A 27,005-nucleotide genomic window follows, 5' to 3' on the forward strand; every position below is an offset into this window, starting at 1 on the left:
GTTACTCTTCCTTTTCAGGTTGAGGTCGACGCTTCCGAGATCGGAGCTGGGGCGGTTTTGTCGCAGAAAAGTTCCGACTGCTCCGTGATGAGACCTTGCGCGTTCTTTTCTCGTAAATTTTCGCCCGCGGAGCGAAATTATGATATTGGTAATCGTGAACTCTTAGCTATGAAGTGGGCTTTTGAGGAATGGCGTCATTGGCTTGAGGGGGCTAGACATCAGGTGGTGGTATTGACCGACCACAAGAATTTGATTTATCTTGAGTCCGCCAGGCGCCTGAATCCTAGACAGGCGCGCTGGTCGTTATTTTTCTCTCGGTTTAATTTTGTGGTTTCATACCTACCAGGTTCTAAAAATGTGAAGGCGGATGCCCTTTCTAGGAGTTTTGAGCCTGACTCGCCTGGTAACTCTGAGCCCACAGGTATCCTTAAGGAGGGAGTGATTTTATCTGCTGTTTCCCCAGACCTGCGACGGGCCTTGCAGGAGTTTCAGGCGGATAGACCTGATCGTTGCCCGCCTGGTAGAATGTTTGTTCCTGATGATTGGACCAGTAGAGTCATCTCGGAGGTCCATTCTTCTGCGTTGGCAGGGCATCCTGGAATCTTTGGTACCAGGGAGTTGGTGGCTAGGTCCTTCTGGTGGCCTTCCCTGTCACGAGATGTGCGAGGTTTTGTGCAGTCTTGTGATGTTTGTGCTCGGGCCAAGCCTTGTTGTTCTCGGGCTAGTGGATTGTTGTTGCCCTTGCCTATTCCGAAGAGGCCTTGGACTCACATCTCGATAGATTTTATTTCTGATCTCCCTGTTTCTCAGAAGATGTCTGTCATCTGGGTGGTGTGTGACCGTTTCTCTAAGATGGTCCATTTGGTTCCCTTGCCTAAGTTGCCTTCCTCATCCGAGTTGGTTCCTCTGTTTTTTCAAAATGTGGTTCGCTTGCATGGTATTCCGGAGAATATCGTTTCTGACAGGGGGACCCAATTCGTGTCTAGATTTTGGCGAGCGTTCTGCGCTAGGATGGGCATTGATTTGTCTTTTTCGTCTGCTTTCCATCCTCAGACTAATGGCCAGACCGAGCGAACTAATCAGACCTTGGAGACTTATTTGAGGTGTTTTGTCTCTGCGGATCAGGATGATTGGGTTGCCTTCTTGCCCTTGGCGGAGTTTGCCCTCAATAATCGGGCTAGTTCTGCCACTTTGGATGCTGTGGTGGAGAGGTTGCATCAGATTTGGGGGCAGGTGGTGGACAATTTGAAGTTGTCCCAGGAGAAGACTCAGCATTTTGCCAACCGCCGTCGTCGTGTTGGTCCTCGTCTTTGTGTTGGGGATTTGGTGTGGTTATCTTCTCGGTTTGTCCCTATGAAGGTTTCTTCTCCTAAGTTTAAGCCTCGGTTCATCGGCCCGTACAAGATATTGGAGATTCTTAACCCTGTGTCCTTTCGTTTGGACCTCCCTGCATCTTTTTCTATTCATAATGTCTTCCATCGGTCATTGTTGCGCAGGTATGAGGTACCTGTTGTGCCTTCCGTTGAGCCTCCTGCTCCGGTGTTGGTTGAGGGTGAGTTGGAGTACGTTGTTGAGAAGATCTTGGACTCCCGTGTTTCCAGACGGAGACTTCAGTATTTGGTCAAGTGGAAGGGCAACGGTCAGGAGGATAATTCTTGGGTGACAGCCTCTGATGTTCATGCCTCCGATTTGGTCCGTGCCTTTCATAGGGCTCATCCTGATCGCCCTGGTGGTTCTGGTGAGGGTTCGGTGCCCCCTCCTTGAGGGGGGGGTACTGTTGTGAATTTGGTTTCTGGGCTCCCCCGGTGGTCACTGGTGGTACTGAACGTGGGTTTGTCATCTCCTCTGTTCACCTGTTTCCATCAGGATGTGGGAGTTTCTATTTAGCCTTGCTCCTCAGTCATTTCTATGCCGGCCAACAATGTTACCAGAAGCATTTCTGTTGCATGTTCCTGCTCCTAGACTACTTTCAGCTAAGTTGGATTTTTGTCCTAAGTTTGTTTGCATTTTTGTTCCAGTTCTCTGTGTTTGAATATTTCTGAGACTGGAAGCTCTTGTGAACTGAAATTGCCACTCTGGTGTCATGAGTTGATATTAGAGTTCTAAAGTAATTTCAGGATGGAATTTTGAATAGGGTTTTCAGCTGGCCGTGAAGTCCCCTTTTCTGTCTTCCTTCTATCTAGTAAGCGGACCTCAATTTTGCTTAACCTATTTTCATACTTCGTATGTCAATTTCCTCTAATATCACCGACAATATATGTGGGGGCTACTGTCCGCCTTTTGGGGAAAATTTCTCTAGAGGTGAGCCAGGTCTGTATTTTCCTCTGCTAGGGTCAGTCAGTTCTCCGGCTGGCGCTGGGCGTCTAGGGATAAAACGTAGGCACGCTACCCGGCCACTTTCAGTTGTTGTGATAGGTTTAGCTCACGGTCAGCTCGAGTTCCCATCTTCCAAGAGCTAGTCCTTTTTGTATGCTCACTATGTTCTCTGTGTGTTGAGAACCATGACAGTTGACCATCTGCTGGAAGGTAACAGGGGCATTCTTCATGCTGAAGGGCACGACCGTGTACTCGTACAGTCCGAAGGGTGTGATAGAGGCAGACTTTTCCTGCACCTCAGGGCTCAGGGGAATCTGCCAGTATCCTCGACTCAGATCCATTATGGTCAGATATTCTGCACCAGCTAACCGCTCAAGCAGCTCATCCCAGCGCACGGCACTGAGTGCGCGTCAGAGGCTGTGATTGCGTTGAGCCCCCTGTAGTCCATGCAGAACTGGGTGGTCCGATCCTTCTTAGGCACGAGAACTACAGGTGAGGCCCGCGCACTCTTTGACCGTTGAATCACCCCCAGCTGTAACATCTCATCGATCTCCTGGCGCATTACCTGCTGCACCTCATCGGAGATCCGATAGGGTGTTCGCCGTAGTGGGGCATGATTCCCGGTGTCCACCTCGTGGACCGCTAACTCAGTCCTTCAGGGTCAGTTGGAGAACACAGCCCGGAAGGGTTCAAGCGTGGTCCACAACTGTGACCACTGGGGTTCGGTTAACAAGGCACTTACCTCCACGTCCTCGATGGACCCACTGGCCTTGTCTTGGGCCAGCATGTCCAGGAGGGGGTTTTCTTCCCCTTCTTCGGCCAGGCTGCAGACCGGTAGGATGTATGCTTCACGTTCGTGATGAGCCTTCATCATATTGATGTGAAAGGCCTTTCGCCTACCCCGAGTGTGGTCAAGCGTGACCACGTAGGTGACTGGGTTTAGCTGTTGGTGGACGACGTAGGGGCTTTCCCAGGATGCCTGAAGCTTATCTTTTGGTATGGGGACCAGCACCCACACCTTTTGACCCACCTTGTAGGTCCGCTCCCAGGCGTTCTGGTCGTACCAGTGCTTCTGATCAGCCTGAGCCTGCGTTATGTTGTCATGCATTATGTTTAAGGCCCCGCCTTCCCCACTCTTTGACACGTGATACAAGTGCGGCAGTAGTTTGTCACATCTGTCCCCATCTTGGGCCAAGAGAAGTCTTGAGACAGCCGGGCCTTAGTTTTGCTGATTCTCAAGTGTCCAAGAGTGGGATCTCATAGGAAATCTGCAACAACTCACCCATGAATTGGTACGGGACGACCAGCTGTCTTTCCCTCAACCACTCCTTTTGTGATTTTCCGGGTTCCACTTACAGAGAAACCAGCTCCTTGCACTCCTTGGATTTAGCTTCTAGTGGTTTCGGTGAGTTATAGATCTCTCGATGGACATCCGGAATATATACAGTAATCCTTATATCTCTAGCCCTGATCGATGCCAATAGACATACCCTTAAAAGAACAATAGACTCTCATGCTTTCTGTACCAGTTCCAGCCAGTACAAGGTGGGAGGGGGGAATGAGGAGGGTAGGGAGACTTGTCTGTCGCAGCATAGAGCCATACAAATTCTTGAGGTAAGGGGGAAATTAGGGGTTTAGGATTACAAATGCAGGCAGAATGGGGAGATCGGGGTCGGAAAGGCCCACAGCGTGTGTCTGAAAAGATATGGAACCTTTAAGTAGATAATCAAACATGGCATATTCACATTATCGTGACACTTGTATGCACTATCTGTTGTGAATTTGGTTTTTGGGCTCCCCCGGTGGTCACTGGTGGTACTGGACTTGTGTGCTTCACTTTCTCTGTTCACCTGTTTCCATCAGGATATGGGTGTATCCTATTTAGCCTGGCTGCTCAGTTATTCTAGTGCCGGCCATCAATGTAACCAGAGCCTTTCTGTTGCATGTTCCTGCTTCTAGACTACTATCAGCTAAGTTGGACTCTTAGTCCTAAGTTTGTTTTGCATTTTTGTTCCAGTTCACAGTTATGTTATTTTTCTGTAGCTGGAAGCTCTTGTGGGCCGAAATTGCCACTCCGGTGTCATGAGTTGACACATGAGTCTTAAAGTAATTTCGGGATGGTATTTTAATAGGGTTTTCAGCTGACCGTGAAGTTCCCTATTGTATCTTCTTGCTATCTAGTAAGCGGACCTCGCTTTGCTGAACCTACCTTCATACTGCGTATGTCTTTTCCTCTGAACTCACCGTCAATATATGTGGGGGGCTTCTGTCTCCTTTTTGGGGGAATTTCCCTAGAGGTAAGCCAGGTCTGTCTTTTCCTCTATTAGGGTTAGTTAGTCCTCCGGCTGGCGCTAGGCGTCTAGGGATAAAACGTAGGTACGCCACCCGGCCACTGTTAGTTGTGTGGTAGGTTTAGCTCACGGTCAGCTCGAGATTCCATCACCCAAGAGCTGTTCTGTTATTTATGTTCTCTGACGTTCCCTTGCCATTGGGAACCATGACAGTATGGCCGGCAAAGGGTTAAAACCGTTGGCAGAAGAAAGGAGAGAAAAAGAAGTCTGCAGATTTTTTTTTTTTTTTTTTTTCTTCTGAGCTTGCTTTTTAGTTGACTCAGTTGCATTTCTGCTCTAATTGCAGCCTTTGTCTCTCTCTCTCCTTCTAATCCTTGAATGGCTCTGATCTCACCTGATTAAAATGGATCCTCAGAGTTTGGCTACAGGTTTGAATAATCTTGCTACGAAGGTTCAAAATTTACAGGATTTTGTTATTCATACTCCTATATCTGAACCTAGAATTCCTATACCAGAATTTTTCTCCGGGGATAGATCTCGTTTCCTGAATTTCAAAAATAATTGTAAATTATTTCTTTCCCTGAGATCTTGCTCCGCTGGAGATCCCGCACAGCAGGTTAAGATAGTAATTTCCTTGCTGCGGGGTGACCCTCAAAACTGGGCATTTGCATTGGCACCCGGGGATCCTGCGTTGCTCAATGTGGATGCGTTTTTTCTGGCTTTGGGGTTGCTTTATGAGGAACCTAATTTAGAGATTCAGGCTGAAAAAGCCTTGATGGCCCTATCTCAAGGGCAAGATGAAGCTGAAATATACTGCCAAAAATTTCGTAAATGGTCTGTGCTTACTCAGTGGAATGAGTGCGCCCTGGCGGCGAATTTCAGAGAGGGTCTCTCTGATGCCATTAAAGATGTTATGGTGGGGTTCCCTGCACCTACAGGTCTGAATGAGTCCATGACAATGGCTATTCAGATTGATCGGCGTTTGCGGGAGCGCAAACCTGTGCACCATTTGGCGGTGTCTTCTGAGAAGGCTCCAGAAAATATGCAATGTGATAGAATTCTGTCCAGAAGCGAACGGCAGAATTTTAGGCGTAAAAATGGGTTGTGCTTCTATTGTGGTGATTCAACTCATGTTATATCAGTATGCTCTAAACGTACAAAAAAGGTTGATAAGTCTGTTTCAATTGGTACTTTACAGTCTAAGTTTATTCTGTCTGTGACCTTGATTTGTTCATTATCGTCAATTACCGCGGATGCCTATGTCGACTCGGGCGCCGCTTTGAGTCTGATGGATTGGTCCTTTGCCAGGCGCTGTGGGTTTGATCTAGAGCCTCTGGAAGTTCCTATACCTCTGAAGGGTATTGACTCTACACCATTGGCTAGTAATAAAGCACAATACTGGACACAAGTGACTATGCGTATGAATCCAGACCATCAGGAGATGATTCGCTTCCTTGTGTTGTACAATCTACATGACGTTTGGTGCTCGGATTACCATGGTTACAATCTCATAACCCAGTCCTTGACTGGAAAGCAATGTCTGTGTTAAGCTGGGGATGTCAGGGGGCTCATGGGGACGTACCTTTGGTTTCCATTTCGTCATCTATTCCCTCTGAGATTCCGGAATTTTTGTCTGATTATCGTGATGTTTTTGAGGAGCCTAAGCTTGGTTCACTACCTCCTCACAGAGATTGCGATTGTACCATAGATCTGATTCCGGGCAGTAAATTTCCAAAGGGTCGTTTATTTAATCTATCTGTACCTGAACATGCTGCTATGCGAGAATATATTAAGGAGTCCCTGGAAAAGGGACATATTCGTCCTTCTTCATCTTCCTTAGGAGCCGGTTTTTTCTTTGTATCTAAAAAAGATGGCTCTTTGAGGCCGTGTATTGATTATCGACTCTTGAATAAAATTACAGTCAGATATCAGTATCCTCTGCCACTGCTGACTGATTTGTTTGCTCGAATAAAAGGGGCTAAGTGGTTCTCTAAGATTGATCTTCGTGGGGCGTATAATTTGGTGCGAATTATGCAGGGGGATGAGTGGAAAACCGCATTTAATACGCCTGAGGGCCATTTTGAGTATTTGGTAATGCCTTTTGGTCTTTCAAATGCCCCTTCAGTCTTTCAGTCCTTTATGCATGACATTTTCCGTGAATATTTGGATAAATTTATGATCGTGTATCTGGATGATATTTTGATTTTTTCGGATGACTGGGATTCTCATGTCCAACAGGTCAGGAGGGTTTTTCAGGTTTTGCGGGCTAATTCCTTGTGTGTGAAGGGTTCTAAGTGTATTTTTGGGGTTCAAAAGATTTCTTTTTTGGGGTACATTTTTTCCCCCTCTTCCATTGAGATGGATCCTGTCAAGGTTCGGGCTATTTGTGATTGGACGCAACCTTCTTCTCTTAAGAGATTTCAGAAATTTTTGGGATTTGCTAATTTTTATCGTCGATTTATAACTGGTTTTTCTGATGTTGCTAAACCTTTGACTGATTTGACCAAAAAGGGTGCTGATGTTGCTGATTGGTCCCCTGCTGCTGTGGAGGCCTTTCAGGAGCTTAAGCACCGCTTTTCTTCTGCCCCTGTGTTGCGTCAGCCTGATGTTACTCTTCCTTTTCAGGTTGAGGTCGATGCTTCCGAAATCGGAGCTGGGGCGGTCTTGTCGCAGAAAAGTTCCGACTGCTCCGTGATGAGACCTTGTGCGTTCTTTTCTCGAAAATTTTCGCCCGCCGAGCGAAATTATGATATTGGTAATCGGGAGCTTTTGGCTATGAAGTGGGCTTTTGAGGAGTGGCGTCATTGGCTTGAGGGGGCTAGACATCAGGTGGTGGTATTGACCGATCACAAGAATTTGATTTATCTTGAGTCTGCCACGCGCCTGAATCCTAGACAGGCACGCTGGTCGTTGTTTTTCTCTCGGTTTAATTTTGTGGTCTCATACTTACCAGGTTCTAAAAATGTGAAGGCGGATGCCCTTTCTAGGAGTTTTGAGCCTGATTCCCCTGGTGATTCTGAACCTACAGGTATCTTTAAGGATGGAGTGATATTGTCTGCCGTTTCCCCAGACCTGCGACGGGCTTTGCAGGAGTTTCAGGCGGATAGACCTGATCGTTGCCCGCCTGGTAGACTGTTTGTTCCTGATGATTGGACCAGTAGAGTCATCTCGGAGGTTCATTCTTCTGTGTTGGCAGGTCATCCCGGGATCTTTGGTACCAGGGATTTGGTGGCTAGGTCCTTCTGGTGGCCTTCCCTGTCTCGAGATGTACGAGTTTTTGTGCAGTCTTGTGATGTTTGTGCTCGGGCCAAACCTTGTTGTTCTCAGGCCAGCGGATTGTTGTTATCTTTGCCTATTCCGAAGAGGCCTTGGACTCACATCTCTATGGATTTTATTTCTGATCTTCCTGTTTCTCAGAAAATGTCTGTCATCTGGGTGGTGTGTGACCGTTTTTCAAAGATGGTTCATTTGGTGCCCTTGCCTAAGTTGCCTTCCTCATCCGAGTTGGTTCCTCTGTTTTTTCAAAATGTGGTTCGCTTGCATGGTATTCCAGAGAATATCGTTTCTGACAGGGGGACCCAGTTCGTGTCTAGATTTTGGCGGGCGTTCTGTGCTAGGATGGGCATTGATTTGTCTTTTTCGTCTGCGTTCCATCCTCAGACTAATGGCCAGACTGAGCGAGCTAATCAGACCTTGGAGACTTATTTGAGGTGTTTTGTGTCTGCGGATCAGGATGACTGGGTTGCCTTTTTGCCGTTGGCGGAGTTTGCCCTCAATAATCGGGCTAGTTCTGCCACTTTGGTTTCTCCTTTCTTTTGCAATTCGGGGTTTCATCCTCGTTTTTCTTCCGGTCAGGTGGAGTCTTCGGATTGTCCTGGAGTGGATACTGTGGTGGATAGGTTGCATCGGATTTGGGGACAGGTGGTGGACAATTTGGAGTTGTCCCAGGAGAAGACTCGGCATTTTGCTAACCGCCGTCGTCGTGTTGGTCCTCGTCTTCGTGTTGGGGACTTGGTGTGGTTGTCTTCTCGTTTTGTCCCTATGAGGGTTTCTTCTCCTAAGTTTAAGCCTCGGTTCATCGGCCCGTATAAGATTTTGGAGATTCTTAACCCCGTGTCCTTTCGATTGGACCTCCCAGCATCTTTTTCTATCCATAATGTCTTCCATCGGTCATTATTGCGCAGGTATGAGGTACCGGTTGTGCCTTCCGTTGAGCCTCCCGCTCCGGTGTTGGTTGAGGGTGAATTGGAGTACATTGTGGAGAAGATCTTGGACTCCCGTGTTTCCAGACGGAAACTTCAGTATCTGGTCAAGTGGAAGGGCTACGGTCAAGAGGATAATTCTTGGGTGACAGCCTCTGATGTTCATGCCTCTGATTTGGTCCGTGCCTTTCATAGGGCTCATCCTGATCGCCCTGGTGGTTCTTGTGAGGGTTCGGTGCCCCCTCCTTGAGGGGGGGGTACTGTTGTGAATTTGGTTTTTGGGCTCCCCCGGTGGTCACTGGTGGTACTGGACTTGTGTGCTTCACTTTCTCTGTTCACCTGTTTCCATCAGGATATGGGTGTATCCTATTTAGCCTTGCTGCTCAGTTATTCTAGTGCCGGCCATCAATGTAACCAGAGCCTTTCTGTTGCATGTTCCTGCTTCTAGACTACTATCAGCTAAGTTGGACTCTTAGTCCTAAGTTTGTTTTGCATTTTTGTTCCAGTTCACAGTTATGTTATTTTTCTGTAGCTGGAAGCTCTTGTGGGCCGAAATTGCCACTCCGGTGTCATGAGTTGACACATGAGTCTTAAAGTAATTTCGGGATGGTATTTTAATAGGGTTTTCAGCTGACCGTGAAGTTCCCTATTGTATCTTCTTGCTATCTAGTAAGCGGACCTCGCTTTGCTGAACCTACCTTCATACTGCGTATGTCTTTTCCTCTGAACTCACCGTCAATATATGTGGGGGGCTTCTGTCTCCTTTTTGGGGGAATTTCCCTAGAGGTAAGCCAGGTCTGTCTTTTCCTCTATTAGGGTTAGTTAGTCCTCCGGCTGGCGCTAGGCGTCTAGGGATAAAACGTAGGTACGCCACCCTGCCACTGTTAGTTGTGTGGTAGGTTTAGCTCACGGTCAGCTCGAGGTTCCATCACCCAAGAGCTGTTCTGTTATTTATGTTCTCTGACGTTCCCTTGCCATTGGGAACCATGACAACTATCCTATGGTGGTACCCTCCTCTTCTGGTCCTCTTCTATTTTGGTTCTGCGCCCTCTCCTTTGGAGGTAGCCTCCACTTCTGGTCCTCTTCTGCTTTGCGTGTTCGCCTTTTCCTATTGTGACAGTCTTCTCATCTGATTTCCTTGTGCGACCTCTGCTATGTCTGTAGCTTCCGCTCCTGGTCCCCTTCTGCCTTGCTTGTGCGACCTCGCCTATGGTGGTATACTCCTCTTCTGGTCATCTTCTGCTTTGCTTGTGCACCCTATCCTATGGTGTAGCTGCCATATCTGCTTTTGCTTGTGCGCCCCCTCAAATGGCGGTAGCCTCCTCTTCTAGTCCTGTTATACTTTGCTTGTGTGCCTTTTTTAATGGCGGTAGCATCCTTTTCTGGTCCTCTCCTGCCTTGCTTGTGTGACCTCTCCTATGGCAGTTGCCTCCTCTTCTGGTCTTATTCTGCTTTCTTTGTGTGCCTTCTTCTACAGCGGTAGCCTCTTCTGCTTTGCTTGTGCCCTTTCTCCTATGGTGATAGCCTCCTCTTCTGGTCCTGTTCTGCTTTGCTTGTGTGCCCTCTCCTATGGTTGTAACCTCCTCTTCTGGACCTCTTCTGCTTTGCTTGTGCACCCTGTGCTATGGCATTATCCTCCTGTTTTGATCCTCTTCTGCTTTACTTGTGTGCCCTATCCTATGGCGGTAGAATTCTTTTCTTTGTTTGTGCGCCCTCTATAATGGAGGTAGCATATTCTTCACGTCCTTTTCTGCTTTTCTTGTCCGCACTCTTCTTTGGCAGTAGCCTCCTCTTCTGATCCTCTTCTGCTTTAATTCTGTGCCCTCTGTTATGGTGGTAGCTTTCCATTTTTGTGTTGGAGGCAGTTGGGTGAGGAGCGAATAAGTGTAGAGGAGAGAAGGAGGTCTTGGGAGGACTGGAGATTACGTGATGGAAGATATCGGGAGATTAGTTCAGAGATATATGGAGGAGACAGGTTATGGATGGCTTTGTAGGTCAATATTAGTAATTTGAACTGGATACGCTGAAGGAATGGGAGCCAGTGAAGGGATTTGCAGAGGGGGGAAGCGGAGGAGTAGCGAGGAGTGAAATGAATTAGTCGGGCAGCAGAGATAAGGATGGACTGGAGAGGTGCAAGGGTGTTAGCAGGGAGGCCACAGAAAAGGATGTTGCAGTAGTCAAGGCGGGAGATGATGAGGGCATGCACAAGCATTTTAGTAGATTGACGGTTGAGGAAAGGATGGATTCTGGAGATATTTTTCAGCTGGAGGTGACAGGAGGTGGAAAGAGCTTGAATGTGCGGTTTGAAGGACAGGGCAGAGTCAACGGATACTCCGGTACAGGGAAAAGCGTGATGTCGTTACTTGCGATAGATAGGTCAGGTAAGGAAGATATATGAGATGTAAGAAAGATGCTGAGTTCAGATTTGCCCACATTGAGTTTGAGGAAGCGGGAGGAGAACAAGGAGGATATGGCTGATAGACACTCCGAGATTCTGGACAGCAGGGAGGTGACGTCTGAGCCAGAAAGGTAGATCTGAGTGTCATCAGCATAAAGGTGGTACTGGAATCCATGAGACTTTATGAGTTGTCACAGTCAGTTCTACCTCCCATCCACGCTCTATCACAAATTTCCGTAACCTCTCTAGGTCCAGCCCCCACTTCCCCAGTCCCACTAATAGGAGCTCTGTGGAACGCTCGCTCTGTCTGCAACAAACTTTCCTACATCCACGATCTTTTTGTTACTACCGAAATTTCCTTCCTCGCCATCACCGAAACCTGGCTCACCCCTTCTGACACAGCCTCTCCTGCTGCACTTTCATATGGTGGCTTCCACCTTTCTCATACACCCCACCCCAGCAGCAAGCAAGGCGGAGGAGTTGGTTTTCTCCTGTCAGATAACTGCTCCTTCACCCCAATCCCACTGCCAACCTCTGTTACTCTCCCTTCCTTTGAGGTGCACTCTGTGGGCATCTATAGACGCACCAACCTCCATTTGGTTGTCATTTACCGCCCCCCGGGGCCAGCCACCACCTTCTTTGACCACTTCACCACCTGGCTACTTCATTTCCTTTCTGCGGACATCCCCACTATCATCAAGGGCGACTTCAAAATACCCATTGACACTTCCCTCTCAGCTGCCACTAAACTTCTATCTCTCACTTCCTCCTTCGGCCTCACTCAATGGTCTTCTGCAGCCACCCACAAAGATGGCCACACATTGGACCTCATCTTCACCCACCTCTGCTCCCTATCTAACCTCTCTAACTCACCTCTTCCTCTTTCTGACCACAATCTACTCACATTCTCTTCCCTCTCCACTCCTTGACTACAACCCCCACCCCACAAACTTGCACACCCTCACAGAAATCTTAAACACCTTGATCTACATTCGCTCTCTGAATCCCTCCTCCCTCTCACAGACATAAGTTCCCTACACAATGTGGATGACACTGCCACTCTAAATAACACCACAATAGCTGCAGCTTTGGAATCTCTTGCCCCTCTCACACATACCAAAGCTCGCAAAATCAACAGACAGCCCTGGAACACCAGCCTGACTAAAGAACTGAGGCGAGCTTCCAGGGCTGCAGAGCAGAGATGGAAAAGATCCCACTCCAACGAGCACTTTATCACATTCAAACAGTCCCTCACTACTTTCAAGACCACACTCGCCACAGCAAAACAAACCTACTTCTCATCTCTCATATCCTCCCTGTCTCACAACCCTAAACAGTTATTCAACACCTTCAACTCTCTCCTCCGTCCCCCAGCACCTCCTCCCTCCCCACTCATCTCAGCTGAAGACTTTGCCTCATTTTTCAAGCAGAAGATTGAGAACATCAGAGACAGTTTTAGTCGACCACCCCCAGAGCCCTTCTTTCCAACTACCCTGGCCTACACCTCCAAAACCAACTCCTCCACCATTGCAGAAGATCGACTCTCCACTATACTCTCAAGATCGCATCTCACCACCTGTGCAATTGACCCAATCCCTTCCCACCTCATCCCAAACCTCGCCACAGTCTTCATCCCAACCCTAACCCATCTCTTCAATCTATCACTAACAACTGGTGTCTTCCCCTCAAGCTTTAAACATGCCTCAATCACACCTATCCTCAAAAAGCCCTCTCTTGACCCATCCTCTGTATCTAGCTATCGCCCTATATCACTTCTCCCTTATGCCTCCAAACTATTGGAACAACACGTCCATCTTGAACTGTCCTCCCATCTATCTTCCTGCTCCCTCTTCGACCGCTTACAATCAGGCTTCCGGTCACACCACTCCACTGAAACTGCCCTAACTAAGGTCACCAATGACCTATTAACCTCCAAGAGCAAGCGACACTACTCTGTCCTCCTCCTCCTGGACCTGTCCTCTGAATTTAACAGTGGACCATTCCCTATTACTACAGACCCTTTCATCCCTTGGCATCACAGACTTGGCCCTATCCTGGATCTCGTCATACCTAACAGACCGGACATTCAGCGTCTCCCACTCACACACCACCTCCTCACCTCGCCCCCTATCTGTCGGAGTCCCACAAGGTTCAGTCCTTGGGCCCCTGCTCTTCCCCATTTACACTTTTGGCCTGGGACAGCTGATAGAATCTGACGGCTTTCAGTATCACCTCTATGCTGATGATACACAGATCTACATCTCTGGACCAGATATCACCTCCCTACTAACCAGAATTCCTCAATGTCTGTCCACTATTTCATCCTTCTTCTCCACTAGATTTCTGAAACTTAACATGGACAAAACAGAATTCATCATCTTTCCCCCATCTCACACGACCCCCCCAACGAACCTATCCATTACAGTAAACGGCTGCCCACTCTCCCCAGTCCCACAAGCCCGCTGTCTTAGGGTAATCATTGACACTGATCTCTCCTTCAAACCACATATCCAAACCCTTTCCACTTCCTGCCGCCTCCAACTCAAAAATATTTCACGGATCCGTACATTCCTAAACCAAGAGTCTGCAAAAACTCTAGTCCATGCTCTCATCATCTCCCGCCTCGACTACTGCAACCTCCTGCTCTGTGGCCTCCCCTCTAACACTCTCGCACCCCTCCAATCTATTCTAAACTCTGCTGCCCGACTAATCCACCTGTCCCCCTGCTATTCCCCGGCCTCTCCCCTCTGTCAATCCCTTCACTGGCTCCCCATTACCCAGAGACTCCAGTACAAAAGCCTAACCATGACATACAAAGCCATCCACAACCTGTCTCCTCCTTACATCTGTGACCTCGTCTCCCTGTACTTTCCTGCATGCAACCTCCGATCCTCACAAGATCTCCTTCTCTACTCCCCTCTTATCTCCTCTTCCCACAATCGCATACAAGATTTCTCTCGCGCATCACCCCTACTCTGGAACCCTCTGCCACAACATATTAGACTCTCACCTACCATCGAAACCTTCAAAAAGAACCTGAAGACCCTCCTCTTTGACAAGCCTACAACCTGCAGTAACCACCGATCAACCAAACCACTGCACGACCAGCTCTATCCTCACCTACTGTATCCTCACCCATCCCTTGTAGATTGTGAGCCCTCGCGGGCAGGGTCCTCTCTCCTCCTGTACTAGTTGCAACTTGTATTGTTCAAGATTATTGTACCTGTTTTTATTATGTATACCCCTCCTCACATGTAAAGAAATAAATGAGTGCTATAATAATAAATAATAATAATAATAATAATAATGAGGAGGTAGTGTGGGAGTGGGAGACGCTGAATGTGCGGTTGGAAAAGTATGAGGAGATCCAGGATAGGGCGAGGTCTTTGATGCCAAAGGAGGAGAAGATCTGTAGTAGGCAGTGGTTAACTGTGTCGAAAGCAGAGGACAGGTCTAGAAGGAGTACAGAATATGGTCCGTTAGCTTTGACTGTAAGTAGGTCGTTAGTGATTTTGGTCAGGGCTGTCTTAGTTGAGTGATGGGGCGTAAACCAGATTGTAGATTGTCAAAGAGCAAGTTAGATGAGAGGTGGGAGGAAAGTTCAGCATGGACATGCTGGTCCAGGAGTTTGGAAGCGAATGGGAGCAGCGATATTGGATCGAGGGTTGTTTTTTTAAGGATAGGCGTGATTGTGGCATGTTTGAAAGCAGAAGGGAAGGTGCCAGAAGTTAGTGATAGGTTGAAAAGGTGGGTTAGGGATGCGATAAGTGTGGTGGGGAGGTTGGGGAGGAGATGGGATGGGGTCGAGCGCACAGGTGGTGAGGTGCGATTTGGAAAGGAGACAATTAAGCCCCCCTTCAGTGATGTTGGATAGGGAGGTTATGGGGTTTGGGCATTGGTCTGGTATACAAAGGGGTTGTGGTGGTTGAACAATGAAGACTTGCCTTGTTTGGTCGATCTTATTTTTAAAGTGTGTGGCAAAGTCCTCAGCAGAGACGAGGGAGGTTGGAGGGGGCAGTGGGGGGCGGAGGAGGGAGTTAAAGGTTTTGAATAACTGTTTGGGGTTGAAGGATAGGGAAGATACGAGGATTGTGAAGTAGGCCTGTTTAGCAGAGGTGAGAGCAGATTTAAAAGTGAGTGTTGCCTGTTTTAATGCAGTGAAGACGTCTTGCGAATGTGTTTTCTTCCAATGCTGCTCTGCAACCCTGGACACTTGCCGGATCTTTTTAGTGGTGTTATCGTACCAGGGTTGTCTATTGATACATTGCACTCTGCCATGAACGAGAGGGGCAACTGTGTCAATAGCTGATGCCAGAGTGGCATTGTAGAAAGCAGTGTCTGTGTCGTGGAGTGAGGATATGGATGCCAGTGGTAGAATAGAGTCAGACAGTGTGTGGGTGTCTAGGTGTGCGAGGTTTCTGCGGGAGTGTGCATGTTGCTGGACATGGGTGACAGGTGAGGAGTACAGGGATGAGAAGGTGAGCAGATGGTGGTCGGATAGAGGGAGAGGGCAGGTGGTGAAGTTAGTTAGAGAGCAGAGACGGGTGAAGACCAGGTCTATTGTATGTCCGTCTGTGTGGGTGGCTGCGGAGGACCACTGAGTAAGTCCAAAAGATGAAGTATGGGACAGAAGTTTGGAGGCTGTTGACTAAAGGGTATCAGTGGGGATGTTGAAGTCACTCATGATGGTGGGAATGTCAACAAAGAGAAAGTGAAGAAGCCAGGTGGAGAATTGGTCAATAAAGGCAGTGGTCAGGCCCGGAGGTTGGTATATGATGGCCATTTGGAGGTTGGAGGGAGAGTAGATGCGGACAGAGTGGACTTCAAAAGAGGGGAGGATAAGGGAGGGTAGATGTGGGATTGGGTTAAATGTGCAGTTTGAAGAAAGGAGATAGTATCCTTCTCTTCTTGTCTTCTGCTCTGCTTGAGCGCCCTCTCTTATGGCAGTAGCCTCCTCTTCTGCTTTGCTCGTGAGCCCTCTCCTATGGCGGTAGCCTCCTTTTCTGGTCCTCTTCTGCTTTTCTTGTGTGTCCTCTCCTGTGGCAGTAACCTCCTCTTCTGGTCTTCTACTTTGCATGTGCTCCCTCTCCAATGGCTGTAGCCTCTTCTTCTGATCCTGTTTTGCTTTGCTTGGGTGCCCTCTCCTATGGCGGTAACCTCCTCTTCTGCTTTGCTTGTGCGGCCTCTCCTACGATGGTAGTCTTCTCTTCTGGTTCTCCTCTGCTTTGCTTGTGTGCCCTCTCTTATGGCATTAGCATCTCTTCTTGTTCTCTTCTGCTTTGCTTGTGCGCCCTCTCCTATGGCGGTAGCCTTCTCTTCTGGCCCTCTTCTGCTTTGCTTGTGCTTCCTCTTCTATGGTGTTAGCCTCCTCTCCTGGTCCTCTTCTGCATTGCTCGTGTGCCCTGTTCTATGGTGTTAGCCTCCTCTCCTTGTCCTCTTCTGGTTTTCTTGTGCAACATCTCCTACGGCAGTACAGTAGACTCTTGTTTTGATCCTCTTCTGCTTTGCTTTTCCACCCTCTCCTAGGGCGGTAGCCTCCTCTTCTGGTGCTCTTCTACTTTGATTGTGTGCTTTTTCCTATGTCGGTAGCATTCTCTTCTGGTCTTCTTCTGCTTTGCTTGTGCGCACTCTCCTATGGCAATAGCCTTCTCTTCTGGTCAACTTTTGCTTTGCCTGTGCTCCCTCTTCTATGGTGGTATCCTCATCTCCCGGTCCTCTTCTGATTTGCTTGTGCTCCCTTTACTATGGGGTCAGCCTTCTCTTCTGGTCCTCTTCTGCGGCCTCAGATATTGCGGTAGCCTCCCTTCTGGTGCTCTTCTTTTTTTTGGGGTGCCCCCTCCTATGGCAACAGCCTCTTATTCTGGTCTGTTTCTGCTTTGCTTGTGCACCCTCTCCTATGGCGGTAGCCTTTACTTCTTTGCTTGTTTGACCTCTCTTATGGTTGTAGCTCTCTGCTTTCCTTGTGCTCCTTATGCTATGGTGGTAGCTTCCTCTTCTGTCCCTCTGCTGCTTTGCTTCTGCACCATCTCCTGTGGTGGTATCCTCTGCTTCTGGTACTCTTCTGCTTTGCTTGTGCATCCTCTCCTATGGCAGTAGCCTCCTCTTCCATGCCTCTTCTGCATTGCTTGTGCACCCTTTTTTATGGCGGCAGCCTCATCTTCTGGTCCTCTTCTGCTTTGCTTGTGTTTCCTCTCCTATGATGGTAGCCTCCTCTTTTGGTCCTCTTTTGCTTTGCTTGTGCGTCCTCCCTTATGGTGTTAGCCTTCTCCTCTAGGTTTTTTCTGCCAACCTTTTCAGTCAGTAATAAAATAGCCGTTATTACTAGTCGTGATTGTTGCCTGTGGACACTCACCATTTAGGACGCTCATGTTGCAGTCTTGCACAATACAATAGCAAAATTAGGATTATTTAGTCTAGAAAAAAGACGACTGAGGGGTGATCTAATAACCATGTATAAGTTTATAAGGGGACGATACAAATATCTTCTTAGGGGTGCACGCATGTGTGAGGTCGCACGCATTCAGCAAAGCATCGCATTAACTAAGCATCAAGTTATAGCAGTTATTCCATGGCAAAGAACTAATATCCATCTCCTCTCCTCTCTTCACACAGGTATGCAGAGAATATACCCAGCTCTCCCTGGATCCTGAATGTCTTTGTATTTTGCAATGATTTTCTGTGTGTCAGCAAGCACCCTGAATGGTAATTTCATGTCATTCAACTCCTTTGCTAGAATTCATCATCAGTTACATGGTTCTCAGTACTCACTGTTGTAGCTCCAGGGGGGTCTCTGTAGATGCTTATCATAGAAGAGGTGTTAGTATAGAGATGTTATCAGGACTGCATCTTTGATCATCTATCCACACCAGGATGTGTTAAGCAGCTGTCCCTAATTTATAACTAATCAGCTCCCATAATCCCGCTCTCCTCTCCCTGCACTGGGGACCTATAAATTTAGATTCATTCTTAGGGGTGCATCCATGTGTGGGGTCGCACGCATTCAGCAAAGCATCGCATTAGCCAAGCATCAAGCTAAAGGGTAGTTACTCCATGGCAGTTAGCCAGGGCAGGAGTCAGGTAGCCCACACTCTGCTCTCCCTTTTATCCATGTGCTTTATTCCTATCCTCAGCAATACACATTCACCGCCCAATCCCCCCTCCATCACGACTCATATACATCAGATCCTCTCTCCTTCCCTCTCCCATGTACAGCTCCCATGCACTTCTCACCTTCCTGAAAAACCTCAGTCCGTCTTGCCAAAACACACTGCACAAAAAAACTTCTTACAATTCCAAAAACTTCTTGCTTTTTATCTTCCTACTCCTACTGATTTCGGGGGACATCTCCCCCAACCCCGGTCCCCCATCCCACAACTTCAACCGCTACCCTACCTCACATCAAAACCATTCTAACCTTATTAATATTACTTGCACTCCCTCATCTCCTTCTTTTAACCCCTTTCTGACATCTGACGTACTATCCCGTCGAGGTGGGGTGGGCCCGTATGACCACCGACGGGATAGTACGTCATCACCGATCAGCGGCGCTCACGGGGGGAGCGCGGCCGATCGCGGCCGGGTGTCAGCTGCATATCGCAGCTGACATCCGGCACTATGTGCCAGGAGCGGTCACGGACTGCCCCCGGCACATTAACCCCCGGCGGTATAGGGAAGCATCGCGCAGGGAGGGGGCTCCCTGCGGGCTTCCCTGAGACCCCCGGAGCAACGCGATGGGATCGCCTTGCTCCGAGGGTCTCCTACCTCCCTCCTCGCCGCAGGTCCCGGATCCAAGATGGCCGCGGCATCCGGGTCCTGCAGGGAGGGAGGTGGCTTACCGAGTGCCTGCTCAGAGCAGACACTTGGTAAGCCTGCAGCCCTGCACAGCAGATCGCAGATCTGGCAGAGTGCTGTGCACACTGCCAGATCAATGATCTGTGATGTCCCCCCCTGGGACAAAGTAAAAAAATAAATAAATAAATTCCCCACATGTGTGTAAAAAAATAAAATAAAAAAAATATCCTAAATAAAGAAAAAAAAATAAAATATTATTCCCATAAATACATTTCTTTAGCTAAATAAAATTAAAAAAACAATAAAAGTACACATATTTAGTATCGCCACGTCCGTAACGACCCAACCTATAAAACTGCCCCACTAGTTAACCCCTTCAGTAAACACCGTAAGAAAAAAAAAAAAAACGAGGCAAAAAACAACACTTTATTATCAAACCGCCGAACAAAAAGTGGAATAACACGCGATCAAAAAGACTGATATAAATAACCATAGTACCGCTGAAAACGTCATCTTGTCCCGCAAAAAACGAGCCGCCATATAGCATCATCAGCAAAAAAATAAAAAAGTTATAGTCCTGAGAATAAAGCGATACCAAAATAATTATTTTTTCTATAAAATAGTTTTTATCGTATAAAAGCGCCAAAACATAAAAAAATGATATGAATGAGATATCGCTGTAATCGTACTGACCCGACGAATAAAACTGCTTTATCAATTTTACCAAATGCGGAACGGTATAAACGCCTCCCCCAAAAGAAATTCATGAATAGCTGGTTTTTGATCACTCTGCCTCACAAAAATCGGAATAAAAAGCGATCAAAAAATGTCACGTGTCCGAAAATATTACCAATAAAAATGTCAACTCGTCCCGCAAAAAAAAACAAGATCTCACATGACTCTGTGGACTCAAATATGGAAAAATTACAGCTCTCAAAATGTGGTAATGCAAAAAATATTTTTTGCAATGAAAAGCGTCTTTCAGTGTGTGACAGCTGCCAATCATAAAAATCCGCTAAAAAACCCGCTATAAAAGTAAATCAAACCCCCCTTCATCACCCCCTTAGTTAGGGAAAAATAAAAAAATTAAAAAATGTATTTATTTCCATTTTCCCATTAGGGTTAGGGTTAGGGTTAGGGTTAGGGCTAGAGTTAGGACTAGAGTTTGGGCTAGGGTTAGGGCAAGGGTTAGGGCTAGAGTTAGGGTTAGGGCTAGGGTTGGGGCTAGGGTTAGGGCTAGGGCTAGGGCTAGGGTGGGGGCTAGGGTTAGGGTTAGGGCTAGGGTTAGGGCTAGGGTTGGGGCTAGGGTTAGGGTTAGGGTTAGGGCTAGGGTTGGGGCTAGGGTTAGGGCTAGGGTTAGGGCTAGGGTTAGGGCTAGTGTTACGGCTAGTGTTAGGGCTAGTGATAGGGCTAGGGTTATTGCTAGGGTTAGGGCTAGGGTTAGGGCTAGGGTTGGGGCTAGGGTTGGGGCTACAGTTAGGGTTGGGGCTAAAGATAGGGTTAGGGTTTGGATTACATTTACGGTTGGGAATAGGGTTGGGTGTGTCTGGGTTAGAGGAGTGGTTAGGGTTACTGTTGGGATTAGGGTAAGGGGTGTGTTTGGATTAGGGTTTCAGTTATAATTGGGGGGTTTCCACTGTTTCGGCACATCAGGGGCTCTCCAAACGGGACATGGCATCCGATCTGAATTCCAGCCAATTCTGAGTTGAAAAAGGAAAACAGTGCTCCTTCCCTTCAGAGCTCTCCCGTGTGCCCAAACAGGGGTTTACCCCAACATATGGGGTATCAGCGTACTCAGGACAAATTGGACATCATCTTTTGGGGTCCAAGTTCTCCTGCTACCCTTGGGAAAATACAAAACTGGGGGCCAAAAAATAAGTTTTGTGGGAAAAAAAAGATTTTTTATTTTCACGGCTCTGCGTTGTAAACTGTAGTGAAACACTTGGGGGTTCAAAGTTCTCACAACACATCTAGATAAGTTCCTTGGGGGGTCTAGTTTCCGATATGGGGTCACTTGTGGGGGGTTTGTACTGTTTGGGTACATCAGGGGCTCTGCAAATGCAACGTGACGCCTGCAGACCAATCCATTTAAGTCTGCATTCCAAATGGCGCTCCTTCCCTTCCGAGCTCTGTCATGCGCCCAAACAGTAGTCCCCCCCCACATATGGGGTATCAGCGTACTCAGGACAAATTGAACAACAACTTTTGGGGTCCAATTTATCCTGATACCCTTGTAAAAATACAAAACTGGGGGCTAAAAAATCATTTTTGTGAAAAAAAAAAGAATTTTTATTTTCACGGCTCTGCGTTATAAACTGTAGTGAAACACTTGGGGGTTCAAAGTTCTCACAACACATCTAGATAAGTTCCTTGGGGGGTCTAGTTTCCAACATGGGGTCACTTGTGGGGGTTTGTACTGTTTGGGTACATCAGGGGCTCTGCAAATGCAACGTGACGCCTGCAGACCAATCCATTTAAGTCTGCATTCCAAATGGCGCTCCTTCCCTTCCGAGCTCTGTCATGCACCCAAACAGTGGTTCCCCCCCACATATGGGGTATCAGCGTACTCAGGACAAATTGAACAACAACTTTTGGGGTCCAATTTATCCTGATACCCTTGTGAAAATACAAAACTGGGGGCTAAAAATCATTTTTGTGAAAAAAAAAAAGAATTTTTATTTTCACGGCTCTGCGTTATAAACTGTAGTGAAACACTTGGGGGTTCAAAGCTATCAAAACACATCTAGATAAGTTCCTTAGGGGGTCTACTTTCCATAATGGTGTCACTTGTGGGGGTTTTTAATGTTTAGGCACATCAGGGGCTCTCCAAACGCAACATGGCATCCCATCTTAATTCCAGTCAATTTTGCATTGAAAAGTAAAATAGCGCTCCTTCCCTTCCGAGCTCTGCTATGCGCCCAAACAGTGCTTTACCCCCACATATGGGGTATCGTCGTACTCAGGACAAATTGCACAACAACTTTTGTGGTCTAATTTCTTCTCTTACCCTTGGGGAAATAAAAAAATGGGGGCGAAAAGATCATTTTTGTGAAAAAATATGATTTTTTATTTTTACGGCTCTGCATTATAAACTTCTGTGAAGCACTTGTTGGGTCAAAGTGCTCACCACACATCTAGATAAGATCCTTAGGGGGTCTACTTTCCAAAATGGTGTCACTTGTGGGGGGTTTCAATGTTTAGGCACATCAGGGGCTCTCCAAATGCAACATGGCGTCCCATCTCAATTCCAGTCAATTTTGCATTGAAAAGTCAAATGGCGCTCCTTTCCTTCCGAGCTCTGCGGTGCGCCCAAACAGTGGTTTACCCCCACATATGGGGTATCAGCGTACTCAGGACAAATTGTACAACAAATTTTGGGGTCTATTTTCTCCTGTTACCCTTGGTAAAATAAAACAAATTGGAGCTGAAATAAATTTTGTGTGAAAAAAAGTTAAATGTTTATTTTTATTTAAACATTCCAAAAATTCCTGTGAAACACCTGAAGGGTTAATAAACTTCTTGAATGTGGTTTTGAGTACCTTGAGGGGTGCAGTTTTTAGAATGGTGTCACACTTGGGTATTTTCTATCATATAGACCCCTCAAAATGACTTCAAATGAGATGTGGTCCCTAAAAAAAAATGGTGTTGTAAAAATGAAAAATGAGAAATTGCTGGTCAACTTTTAACCCTTATAACTCCGTCACAAAAAAAAATTTTGGTTCCAAAATTGTGCTGATGTAAAGTAGACATGTGGGAAATGTTACTTATTAAGTATTTTGCGTGACATATGTCTGTGATTTAAGGGCATAAAATTTCAAAGTTGGAAAATTGCGAAATTTTCAAAATTTTCGCCAAATATTCGTTTTTTTCACAAATAAATGCAAGTTATATCGAAGAAATTTTACCACTATCATGAAGTACAATATATCATGAGAAAACAATGTCAGAGTCGCCAAGATCCGTTGAAGCGTTCCAGAGTTATAGCCTCATAAAGGGACAGTGGTCAGAATTGTAAAAATTGGCCCGGTCATTAACGTGCAAACCACCCTTGGGGGTGAAGGGGTTAATTGTGCCCTTTGGAATCCACGGTCTGTATGTAACAAGCTCCCTTTCCTGCACAACTACTTTCTGAACAACTCTCTAAATCTATTGGCCCTCACTGAAACCTGGACCCAGGACTCTGACACTGTCTCCCCTGCTGTCATTTCCCATGGTCGCCTACAATTCTCCCATTCCTCGAGACCCACAAACAGACCTGGTGGTGGAGTTGGCATACTCCTCTCCCCACAATGCACCTTCCAGGTCATCCCACCAACTCCATCACTCTCATTCCCTTCTTTTGAGGTCCACACCATGAGGCTCTTCTGTCCCCTCTCCCTCAGAGTAGCGGTCATATACCGGCCCCCAGGCTCACCCACACACTTCCTGGACCACTTCTCAGCCTGGTTGCCGCACTTCATGTCCTCAGAACTCTCAACCCTTATCCTGGGAGACTTCAACATCCAAATAAACAGCCCCACTTCTACATCTGCATCCCAGCTTCTTTCACTAACCACTTCTCTCGGCCTCTCACAGCTCTCAACCTCTGAGACACACAAGGACGGTAACACCCTGGACCTGGTCTTTGTCCGGCTGTGTTCAATCTCCTACCTAAATAACTCACTCCTTGCCCTCTCTGACCACAACATTCTCTCCTTCATGCTCACAAATCCTCGCCCACCCCAGCACCCTCCTACCTACCATTCAGTCAGAAATCTACAAACCATTAACCCTCATACACTTTCAGACTCCTTACACTCATCATTGTCCCCAATCTCTTCTTTTTCCTGTCCTGATCTGGCTGTACATCACTACAATGACACTCTTAGAAACACGCTGGACCACGTAGCTCCCCTCACCCTCAGAACCTCCAAACACAGAGTGAAACAGCCCTGGCTCACATCGCAAACCCGATTTCTCCAGCGATGCTCTAGGAGTGCTGAACGCTTATGGAGGAAAACTCACACACCAGAAGACTTCATACACTTCAAATTTATATTAAGGACCTATAACTCTGCCCTTCACCTCGCCAAACAGACCTACTTCACCACTCTGATCTCCTCACTATCCAACAAGCCCAAGAAACTTTTTGACACCTTTCACTCCCTCCTCAGGCCAAAAGCTTAAGCCCCTATCACAGACATTTGTGCTGATGACCTGGCCTCCCACTTTATAGAGAAAATAGACAATATCCGTCAGGAAATCCACTCCCAATCACCAAGTGCAGTGACTCCCATCCCTCCTTGCATCTCCCCTGGCTCACTCTCTGCATTTGATCCCATCACAGAAAAAGAAGTCTCCAGGCTCCTCTCTTCTTCTCGTCCGACTACATGCACTACCGACCCCATTCCCTCTCATCTCCTCCAGACTCTCTCTCCAGTCGTCACTACTCACCTTACTACAATCTTTAATCTCTCACTCTCCTCAGGCATTTTCCCGTCCTCCTTCAAACACTCTATCATTACTCCGTTACTAAAGAAACCCGCCCTCGACCCATCATGCGCAAACAACTACAGACCGGTCTCCAATCTCCCCTTCATCTCAAAACTCTTGGAGCGCCTGATCTACTCCCGCCTTACCCATTACCGCTCCATTCACTCCCTCCTAGACCCTTCACAGTCCGGCTTCCGCCCCCTACACTCAACAGTAACTGCACTCATCAAAGTGACCAATGACCTTCTGACAGCAAAATGTAACGGTGACCACTCTCTGCTCATTCTCCTCGATCTTTCTGCAGCTTTCGACACTGTTGACCACCCTCTCCTACTCTCTAGGCTCCAGTCACTAGGGATTAAGGACACTGCTCTCTCCTGGTTCTCCTCCTAACTTTCTGACCGCTCCTTCAGTGTTCTGTTCTCTGGCTCCACTTCATCTCCTCTTCCTCTCACTGTTGGGGTACCTCAGGGCTCAGTCCTTGGCCCCTTCTCTTCTCCCTCTACACAGCCCCAATTGGACAGACCATCAGCAGATTTGGCTTTTAGTACCATCTTTATGCTGATGACACACAACTATACACATCATGACTGTCTGTCCGCAGTCTCCAATATCATGTCCGCTCTCTATTGAAACTCAACCTCTCCAAAACTGAACTTCTGCTCCCACCATCTACTAACCTCCCTAAATCTGACATTTCCCTCTCCGTGGGTGGCACCATAATAACACTCAGCAGGCGCGCTGTCTGGGTGTTATGTTTGACTCTGATCTCTCCTTCACATCCCATATACAATCTCTTGCCCACTCGTGCCGCTTACACCTAAAGAACATCTCTAGAATCCGCCCTTTGATCACCATGGAGACAACAAAAACTCTCACTGTCGCCCTGATCCATTCCCGCCTGGACTACTGCAACTCTCTATTAATTGGCCTCCCCCTCACTCGACTTTCCCCTCTCCAGTCCATTCTTAATGCAGCAGCCAGGGTCGTCCATCTGGCTAATCGTTACTCGGACGTGTCCGCTCTTCGCCAGTCGTTACACTGGCTGCCCATTCATTACAGGATACAATTCAAAGTACTTGTTCTCACCCACAAAGCTCTGCACAGTGCGGCACCCCCTTACATCTCCTCCCTCATTTCTGTCTATCGGCCTAGCCGACCACTGCGCTCTGCAAATTACTTTCGACTAATCTCTGCACTAATCCGTACCTCCCACTCCCGACTCCAAGACTTCTCCCGTGCTGCGCCAATCCTCTGGAATGCTCTACCCCAAGAAATTAGGACCATCCATAATTTGCATAGTTTTAGGCGCTCCCTCAAAAAATGTGTTCAGAGCGGCCTATCATGTTCCCTAATCAAAGCCATTTTATGTTTGTGTGTGTGTAGCCCATTCACTATCTCCTTCTACCCCCCACCCCCTGAAGATGGCCGGACCCTCATTGTAGATACATCATTGTAAATACACACCTGTACTTTGTATCTCCCCACCTCATTGTAGACTGTAAGCTCTCACGAGCAGGGGCGGCTTATTGTGCTCTAATTATTGTATTGTTAACGTTGTTACTTATGACTTGTGTTTGAAACTGTTAAACTGTAAAGCGCTGCGGAATATGTTGGCGCTATATAAATAAAGATTATTATTATTATTAGTATTGTTATTATTATTATCTCTCTGAGGATCTGTTTATACCAAGGAAGGTGACGGTCACAATGGGACCTTCTTTGCGTCTGGAGGAGAGATGGTTTTTCCACCAACATAAAAGAGCATTCTTTAGGCTATGTGCCCACGTTGCATTTTTTATGCGTTTCTGCCGCGTTTTTTGCCACAGCGGAAACGCTTAAAACCACTTAAAAAACGCTTAAAAACCGCATTCCCATGCAATCCTATGGGATTCCGCAGTTGCTGTGCCCATGCTGCGGATGTTCCCGCTGCGGAATTGCATAGCAGTAAAATCCGCAGCACGTTCATTATTTCTGCGGAATCGCGGTGATTCCGCCTCCATAGGATTGCATTGAAACGCTCACTTTACGCACGTGGCTATACCCACCATGCATAAAGGGAGCGCTTCATGTGCGGATGGTACCTGGGTCTGCAGGAGCGGAGACTCTCTCTAGGCCCTGGGATCCATATTCTTGTAAATAAAAAGAATTAAAATAAAAAATAGGGATATACTGTATATATCCGAGTATAAGCCGACCCCCCTAATTTTGCCACAAAAAACTGGGAAAACTTAATGACTCGAGTATAAGCCCAGGGTGGGAAATGCAGCAGCTACCTGTAAATGTCAAAAATAAAAATAGATACCAATAAAAGTAAAATTAATTGAGACATCAGTAGTAGTGTTGAGCGATACCGTCCGATACTTGAAAGTATCGGTATCGGAAAGTATCGGCCGATACCGGCAAAGTATCGGATCTAATCCGATACCGATACCCGATACCAATACAAGTCAATGGGACTCAAGTATCGGACGGTATCCCTGATGGTTCCCAGGGTCTGAAGGAGAGGAAACTCTCCTTCAGGCCCTGGGATCC

The sequence above is a fragment of the Ranitomeya variabilis genome, chromosome 5 (genome assembly GCF_051348905.1).
Source record: "Ranitomeya variabilis isolate aRanVar5 chromosome 5, aRanVar5.hap1, whole genome shotgun sequence".
NCBI lineage: Eukaryota > Metazoa > Chordata > Amphibia > Anura > Dendrobatidae > Ranitomeya > Ranitomeya variabilis.